The following is an 8,344-nucleotide window of genomic DNA, read 5'->3' on the forward strand; positions in this document are numbered from 1 at the left end:
GGGTGTGAGCTGGGAGCAGGGCAATGAAATGGCGGGGGACAGGGCGACATTGAGGCGATTTGTTGCTTGTTTGTGGTCAGTGGCCACCCCTTACAGGATTAAGGCATCTGGCAATACATAGATAGATAGAATAATAATAAATAAAAGTATGCTAATTTATTTAAATCTCAATATTTTACAGTAATTCCCACAAATATATGCAAATGATTTTTGCTGGCACTTAGCGACATTGCGCAACCTTAATATTGGATTGTGCACTTGCGCAAATTACAAATAATAGAAAATAATAATAAATAAAAGTAAATAAGTGAGTATGCTATTTTATTTAAATATCTCAATATTTTATAGTAATTCCCACAATTATATGCAAATGGTTTGTGCTTGCACTTTGCGACATTGGGCAAGCTAAATATTTGTCAGATTGTGCACTTGTGCTTGCTCAAGGTAGTGAACTGTGGATAGGGCATTGTGCTTGTACAAGATCCTTCTTCATTTGCACTGCCCACCACTTGTACTGTCATGTAGTAACAGGAGAGGTAAAGAATAGTATGGGACTATTTTTATTTGTCTTGGAAATATTAACAAGTCTCTCACACGGACGAGTATAAGTCCCGGGTAGCTACCTCCCTGTCTCGCTATCTGTCTCTCTCTCTCAAATTGCCAAGCCCTTCTCCCGTCACCTGTCTCCTCTGAGGCCTGTCTACTTCTCTCTTGCCTCTTCTGTGGCTAATCTCCGTCTGAGCTCTCTTTCCTAAATTCTGGTGTAGCAGGGGTGTGTCACGTGTGTTCCTCGTGGATGGACTAGGTCTTTGTTCACGAGAGGACTGCTGACAGCTAATTGCATCATCTCCTTACTGGCCGCTGTCGTCAGCTTTCCTCAGTGTAAGCATGTTTAGCATTGCTTGATTCTTGCAGACACAACACCTTCTCATCATCTGACTCCCTGCTTCTATCTATCTATTTATCTATCTATCTATATAATATGTAGTTCTACAGTACTACCCCAATACATCTGACATCTTTTCATCCACGTACCGTTGATGTATATATACGTCCACACGTTTTGTCACTGTCCGTCCCATTGACCTATATAAACGCTAATCAATTGCAAGGTCCCTAATTTGCAAAATTTTCAATTTTTGCACGTGATTTTTGGTACGTATACGCGGGACACCTTCCTCTACAAGATGCCAGACAGGGACAATGTCTTACCCCACATGACCTCCCCCCCCCTCGCACGCCATTGTCTCGGCAATTCACCTGTTACCAGAGTAAAGTCATGTCGTGCCATTGTACGAAATTCAGGGCCAGAGTGATTCCCCAATCGATGACAATGTGGAGGACAAAGTTTACGTAGCATTAGAGGAAGAATCAGTCAGGAATGATGATCAGGTAATGTCACCAAAAAAGGTCAGGTATGTTGATGTGTTTGGTGAGTGAAACAATGCATATATTGCCTATATTACTGTGTGAAAACCAATATACTCTCGTACTGCATATAAATTCGTATCAAATAAATAAATAATTACCATTTATGAGTGGTGTGGAATAGTTATCCTCCCATAGAACTCTTTTTTTTTGGAGCCAGCCTGATAGAAAACCCAGTAAGGTAAAGAGTACTGCTACATGAATCGAGGATTTTTAACCTCAGGTGAGTGATTTCTCTATGAATTTTTGATGTTTCTCACCAAAGGCGGAGGTTTGAGCCAAGTAAGAATTTTTTCCAAAATTGGTTGGGATTGGGGGGAGTCAGTGGTGGAAAATCGGTCGGGACGGGGTGGGTTAATAAAAAGAGGCTATCTTCATAGGCCTGCAACGAAAATAATGCAGCCAATTTTTTAAAGTTTCTCTCTTTGAAACTCATAGAATATACGAAATTGCTTTATAAGAATGCCTACTTCTGGCCAACTTTGAAAATTGCAAAATAAGCAGCCGATTCAACTGCTAACATAGTCACGTCAACTAATAATTTCAAGCTGAGCAATTTTTTATATCATAGGAAGGTCATTGAAATGCCTCCTAATAGCCATAATTGAAAATCTCATAATAGTCAACTGATAGGTCAGCTGACGCAACTGCGGACATCTAAAATAATCTCAAAATTCTAGTCTGTGCAACTTTGTATTTCATAAAAAAATCGCTAAGAGCTTTCCAAGTTCAGATATCTGAACTTTCCTTGAAGGAGAGAGAGAGAGAGAGAGAGAGAGAGAGAGAGACCACTCAGAGTCCTGTCGGCTTCACTGCAGATAAAAATAGCGTTTCATTATTTTGGTACTACTGTAGCCTACTGAAAGTAATGAGTTACTATAGTAGTGTGGTTTATATTTCTTTTACCGATTAATACTTGTTTTGTGATAACGTCTCTCGTCGAGATCTAATATATTTGTGGTATTTCTTTAAATGTACATGAATTTGAATCACTCTGTATCTTCTCTACAGGTATCAAGTGTTCGTTGTTTTCAGGGCTGGTACTAAGTGTGTTGGAGTTCTTCATCTCCCAAAAGTTTTGCATCTACCTTTTTAGGTGTGAGTTTATATATATATATATATTTTTTTTTCACCTAAGTTTTCAACCATGTTCCCCATCAGCTAACAATATGTTGTATTCTCAGGTACTAACTATTTCTGTAATACAGGTATTGCTCCCCTGCACTAAGCTGATACCTTTTCATTTTTGTGATTTTTTGTTCCACTTTTTTTTTTTTTTCATCTTAACAAAATTTTAGACATTCCCCTGAAGACTCTGGTTCAAAACAAGTGCTTTTGTGCATAACTTGTTTAGTTTCCTTCATAAATGCTCCAACATTCTTGCAGCTTTCCTTCATGGGCCTTAGTCACGTAACTGCAGCCCTCCACACTGCTCTGTCCTTCACAGCCTCTGAATTCAGTCCCTTATCCCTGAAGTCACACTCTGTGCCTCGACCCAGTATTTTTTTTTTTTTTTTCAGTCTGATTCTCGCAACTCTGACCTCGACATTAACAGTTCTCACTCTCAGCACCCATATGACATCCTCTTGAATGACTTAAATGGAACAGGAAAACACTTTCAGGCTTCTGTGACGCACTCTCAGGTGAATAAAATTTCTGGCTTTATCTGGACGAGAATACTAGAATTGTCCCAGCCATGAAAGGGTTACCGGTACTACTGTTTATACTCTTAGGCTTCCACGGCCTAAGGTAAAATACAGTGGAAAGCGTGAAGATGAGACGGTAAATAGGTAATACGGTCAGATTTGGGGAAGACATAACACTTATTACCTTCACTGAGTTAACACAAGTTGTTGATGATTCTGATCAGAATGATAATGATAATGACAATTCATCCGCTTTAAACTGATGAAGATTTTTGTCCATTCGCAGCTAATTTTCTGATGCTTAATAGTTGAATAAAACAGTACTAAGGCTCAACGTCCTTTCTATAATACTTCTCTGTGACTAGAATATTACAAACCTGCATTGATCCCTTGCTATATTTCGGTGGCAAAACAAAAAGATACTGTGCCTCCATAGCACTCCTTCGTGACTAGGAACGTATTCGTGTTAATCTCTGGCTACAGCTCAGCAATCATGATAAAAAGATGGCACTTCAGTCCAAGGGAAACAATACATACAGCGCCTAAATGGTGACCCAGTGGTAGGAGGGTTTCTGGAATTTGGTAACGGGCTCCTTAGTCGATGGCCAGAGTTGGATTAATGAAAAGAGACGAAAAAATGAAAAGCAAGAAAAAATATAATATGCACGGGTGGAGTAATGTGTAAAAAATTGCACTCAGAAAATGGAAGGGAATGTGTGTAATTCACCGGGTCGGTCAGGATCACTTGATGGTCGTGATGATCAGCTTTTACCCTCCCGGAAGGGAGCTGAGAGCTCATATAGTCCGATCTAAGGGCAAGGCTGTGACCACACACGCACACACCCGTCCCCTTGCTCAAGGGGGACAGTAACCACCCACTTCGTCAGTGAAACTTTTCGCAACCTGAGCGAGGCGCGAACTCCCGTCCACCAGTTGGCAAGCGGGAACGTTACCACTGCACCAGCGAGTGTGTGTGTGTGTGTGTGTGTGTGTGAGAGAGAGAGAGAGAGAGAGAGAGAGAGAGAGAGGGTGATGGAGTGGCGTTAGAAGAATAGAGAAAATAATATGAACAGTAAGAGACCGAGAGTGAGGAGGGGAGGAGAGGACAGTTTTTAAAAACCGGGTAGAGGAAAGAGCGTTTTGAGAGAACACACTTCTAGGCAAAGTTTGGGACCGGAATTGCAGGAAAGTGGAAGAGACAGATGGAGAAATTCTGGGGAGGAGTAGGCGAGAGGAGGGCAAGAAAGGAGAGAAATGAGAGGGGTGAATGAGAAAACCAAAAACGAAAGGACAAAGAAGACAATCAGCTGAAGAGACCCACGAGAGAAGACCGACGAGGAGGGGGAGAAGGGAGGGAGAGGATGTTGAAAGAGGAGGAAAAAAAACTAGAGGGTAAAAAAAACAAAAACAAGGAAAGATAAACAGATCCAGACGAGGAAATACAGGAGAGAACGAATAGGGGAAGATTAGGGGAAGAAAGGAGAGAGAGAGAGAGAGAGAGAGAGAGAGAGAGAGAGAGAGAGAGAGAGAGAGAGAGAGAGAGAGAGAGAGAGAGAGAGAGAGAGAGGAGGAGGAATGATGAAATTAGAAAACTAGAAAACAGAAAACAATTTGCAACGATCCAGAGGAGGAGAAGGTGGTAGAGAGAGGAATGCCAGAAGAGACACGAGAGAGGAAGAAGAGGAGATACATGAGAGGGACTGAGAAAGGAGAGGAGATGGAATGAGAAGTAAGACACAAGAAGATGTATTTCCTTGCGAAAACGGGAATATTCCCATGCCAGAAAAGTGCATTTTACATATTTGCATTTGGTAGGTGGAGATGGTCATCATGTGGAGAGAATGGAGAATGAAAGACTGACTAAGAGGGTGTATGTAGGTGAGGTGGAGGGAGGGAGAGGGAGGGGTAGACCGAGGATGAGGTGGAGGGATGGAGTTGAGAGGTATATGAGGGAGGGGGGGGTGAGTTGGGGGGAGGGGAGTCAAATGGTGGGTGACAGAGTGACTTGGAGGCGTTTTGTCTGCGGCCACCCTTTGCGGGATTAGGGCGTCGGGCTATAGATAGATAGATAGATAGGTGGAGATGGTCATCATCTACTCATATGATGCAGTGTTACCTTCTAGCGACTCTACACTGGATGACAAGCCAAATGATTACCTATATTTTAGGAAACTAATTTCAACGCTGAGCTGATATTAAGTAATCCGATAGACGCTTGATAGTCTAGTGGGCTAAAGTGCTCCAACCAGATGTGACAGTTACACTTCTCCTTCAAAGGATGGTTGCAATTTATTGCTCACGTAATGCCACTCAGGGATCGCGACTAGTCTGTCTCGCCGCAGATGAGAGGAACAAGTAGTCTAGTCTCGTGCTCTATGGTCATAATAATGCAATAATCAATATGATTTTAGTGAAATAAGAATCACGTTATGACATCGCGAACTGGACAAACGTTGGCAGTAGTTACAGAGGGCAGTACAATCACACACCAGAAGTTGGAGGAGATTTGCATTCTTTTGTAGCTTTTTTCCCCTAATCTCGGTGGCAAAATAAGATCGTGTTTCGCTTATACAACCCAACCATAATGCTTGTTGTGACTATCACCAGATTCTAGTGCTAATCTCATGTTTTGGCGTCATTGGTAGATAAGCCAGTGTTATGGTTCCACATCGTGTATAAACACTCTATTGCCCGAGTAGGACTATATTCTGATGACAATCTCTTGTTGCTTCTTAGCAATGAGGATGAAGAGATTGCAGGTTAAGGTCAAGTAAAACTAGACAGAATGTAGGGGTCGTCTCGTCATGCACTGGGATGAATATCTATCACCTCTTTCTTAGGGAAAAATTTGCATACTAAACTCCTCTCTTCCCATGACGATATTTATGACTTTGTAATATGCACAGATATTTAAAAACAGACGTACAAGAGATTATGAGCATATCATATGAAGAAATATAATGATAAGAAATATGTACTATGGAGTAGATTTACCCATTAAGGATACTGGTCTGGCTTTGAATTTCACATGGTGTAGAACCACATAGGGCATTTTTCACACTGTACCCGATATGAACATGTTCCGATGCAAATTCTTCGATCAGGATGTAATCGAGCTAAAAGAACACCCCGATTCACCGGGCGACAATCTGGACAATCTGCTTTTTATTTCAGGACTGGACATTCTTCTTTTAACTTCAGGACAAAATGAACATGAGAATGGAAACAGATTTCACAAAGCGTGACCCAATAAAATTTTCTCATTTTTATCCCAACCTTTGCTATTGGATACATTAAAAATCATGTGATTTTGGCCTGCATGGTAGACTGGCAAGCCTCTCCGTTTGGAACCTGGAACAGACTCTGCATCACCTCCTTACACAGTTACCTCATCACAATAACCACTAAAAGAGTAAGCCGTCCTTCGACTTATTAGGGAGGTCATTAGTGCTTTCAGAACCATGTGAATTACTCAACTAAATAAATTAATCTGTAGATACTTGGAGTAGAATACTAGTCCTGTCCTGACCATAAGAAGGTAAATGGTAATAGTATGAACACTCTCAGGCTCCTGTGACTCACTCTTACAAGAATAAATTTATGAGATAAGAAGTGAAATAGAAGTAAGAAAAAATGCCTCAACTATTTAAGGGTTAACGGTAGTACTAGTAACACAACAGGATTATCAGTAGTAGTATACCCGAGTATTCCTGACTTCTGGGAAATTTTTAAAAATCATCGATAACCACAAGAAAAGGAAGAAAGGAAGAACAGAGACTTTCTCCATAGAAGGAGGAGGGGCAAAGGAAACGAAGGAGAAGAATGAGATAAATGTCTGTCGTCTACAAAAGGGACCTTCCCATGAACACGATTCGTATCGGTCAGTCTTACTTCCTGGTCCCCAATTATACCACACTATGAGTAGAAACTAGAAGGCAGCAATCCGAGTTTACGAGCCTAACCGGTCCGAGATTCAAACTCTGGCTCTTCTAAGTACGAGCTGAGAATGCTAATTAGTTCAACACCAGCTGCACTGAGAAGGAAAATGTAAAACCTCATGGAAAAAAGTGAGGATCAAGAGACGAAAACGGAGAGAGAGAGAGAGAGAGAGAGAGAGAGAGAGAGAGAGAGAGAGAGAGAGAGAGAGAGAGGTAATCCAAGTAAGATTCATGGAAGAATAATGAATATGGTGCAAACAAGAAGGAAAGGATAAAGGTTGATGAAATGGAAAGACATGACAAGATGGGTCATGGGATGTATTATAACTTCAGCCCAAGGACGCAATTTGTCCTTCGCCATGTTATCCCCAGATGATTATGTTCAATTTCGGAAAGACATTGCCAATTGAAATAGTAAAGATGGCTTTCATTGTCCATTCTGATATGAGGAGGTTTGTCTACAAGAGAATCCATTGAAATGTGAAAAGAACAAAGTATAAAACACACTTTCGGGTCAGCAGAGTGGCGCAGTGGAAGCGTGCTGGGCCCATAACCCAGAGGTCCGTGGATCGAAACCACGCTCTGCTACGAGTACCTTTTTCTGCTCGTCCCGCTGACTACGTTTCGGACAGTTCTGTTCATGGCGCTCTTCATCTGCCACATCATTCGTCAAGCAAAGCGAATTTCTGCTTCTGTATATGAATGTTTTGAACGTTTTACTGTTGTGTAAGGTGTATGAATCCATACTGTTTGATAGTAGTTTTCGGTGTAGGAATTGTGGAAAGCTTCGTCCCTACCAGATTGCTAACGTTTGGCACCTTGACTTGTAACTTAATGTGGCTGGTGACTACTGTGTTCATAGAAGTTATGTGTTTTGAGTTACAATCAGGTGAGTGTTAAATTTCTGTATGGTGTTTCACTAGTACCATGTATGACCCTGTATAAATGCTGCTTGCTGAGAGGTGCTTGTTTTACTTTGAGTGTTTTCCCGCCATTAGTTTGTCTATCTGTTTTGGTCATCTTATGGACTCAGTAACTTATGTACAGTACTTATCTCACATTTCATGGCAGTTTAGAAGAATATCTTACTAATCACATATATATTTTTTTTAAATACATGAACGAATGAACCAAAGACTAGAAGTAAGAGAATTGTTCCCTCAAAGAAAAAATAAAAACAGGATAACAGAGAGTCAAATTCCAGATCCATTTATTTTGAGATGCCTGGATACACTGCGTTTAAAAGACTGGAGGTCATAGACAGTAGGAAATACAGAGGAAAACAGTACCATTGTCGACCTGTTGCATACATGAAGGACTGGGAGTAATGGT

The 8,344-nt window shown here is 41.1% G+C and overlaps 1 non-coding gene across 1 annotated transcript; it reads left to right on the forward strand.

Moving 5' to 3' along the window:
* The first annotated feature begins 7,528 nt into the window (after positions 1-7,528).
* On the forward strand, positions 7,529-7,600 carry TRNAM-CAU (transfer RNA methionine (anticodon CAU)). The gene has a single exon. It is a non-coding gene; the product is annotated as a tRNA-Met (tRNA).
* The last annotated feature ends 744 nt before the right edge of the window (positions 7,601-8,344 follow it).

The sequence above is a fragment of the Coenobita brevimanus genome, chromosome 52 (assembly GCF_032717465.1).
Source record: "Coenobita brevimanus isolate Jiangsu-jjx chromosome 52, ASM3271746v2, whole genome shotgun sequence".
Classification (NCBI taxonomy): Eukaryota; Metazoa; Arthropoda; class Malacostraca; order Decapoda; family Coenobitidae; genus Coenobita; species Coenobita brevimanus.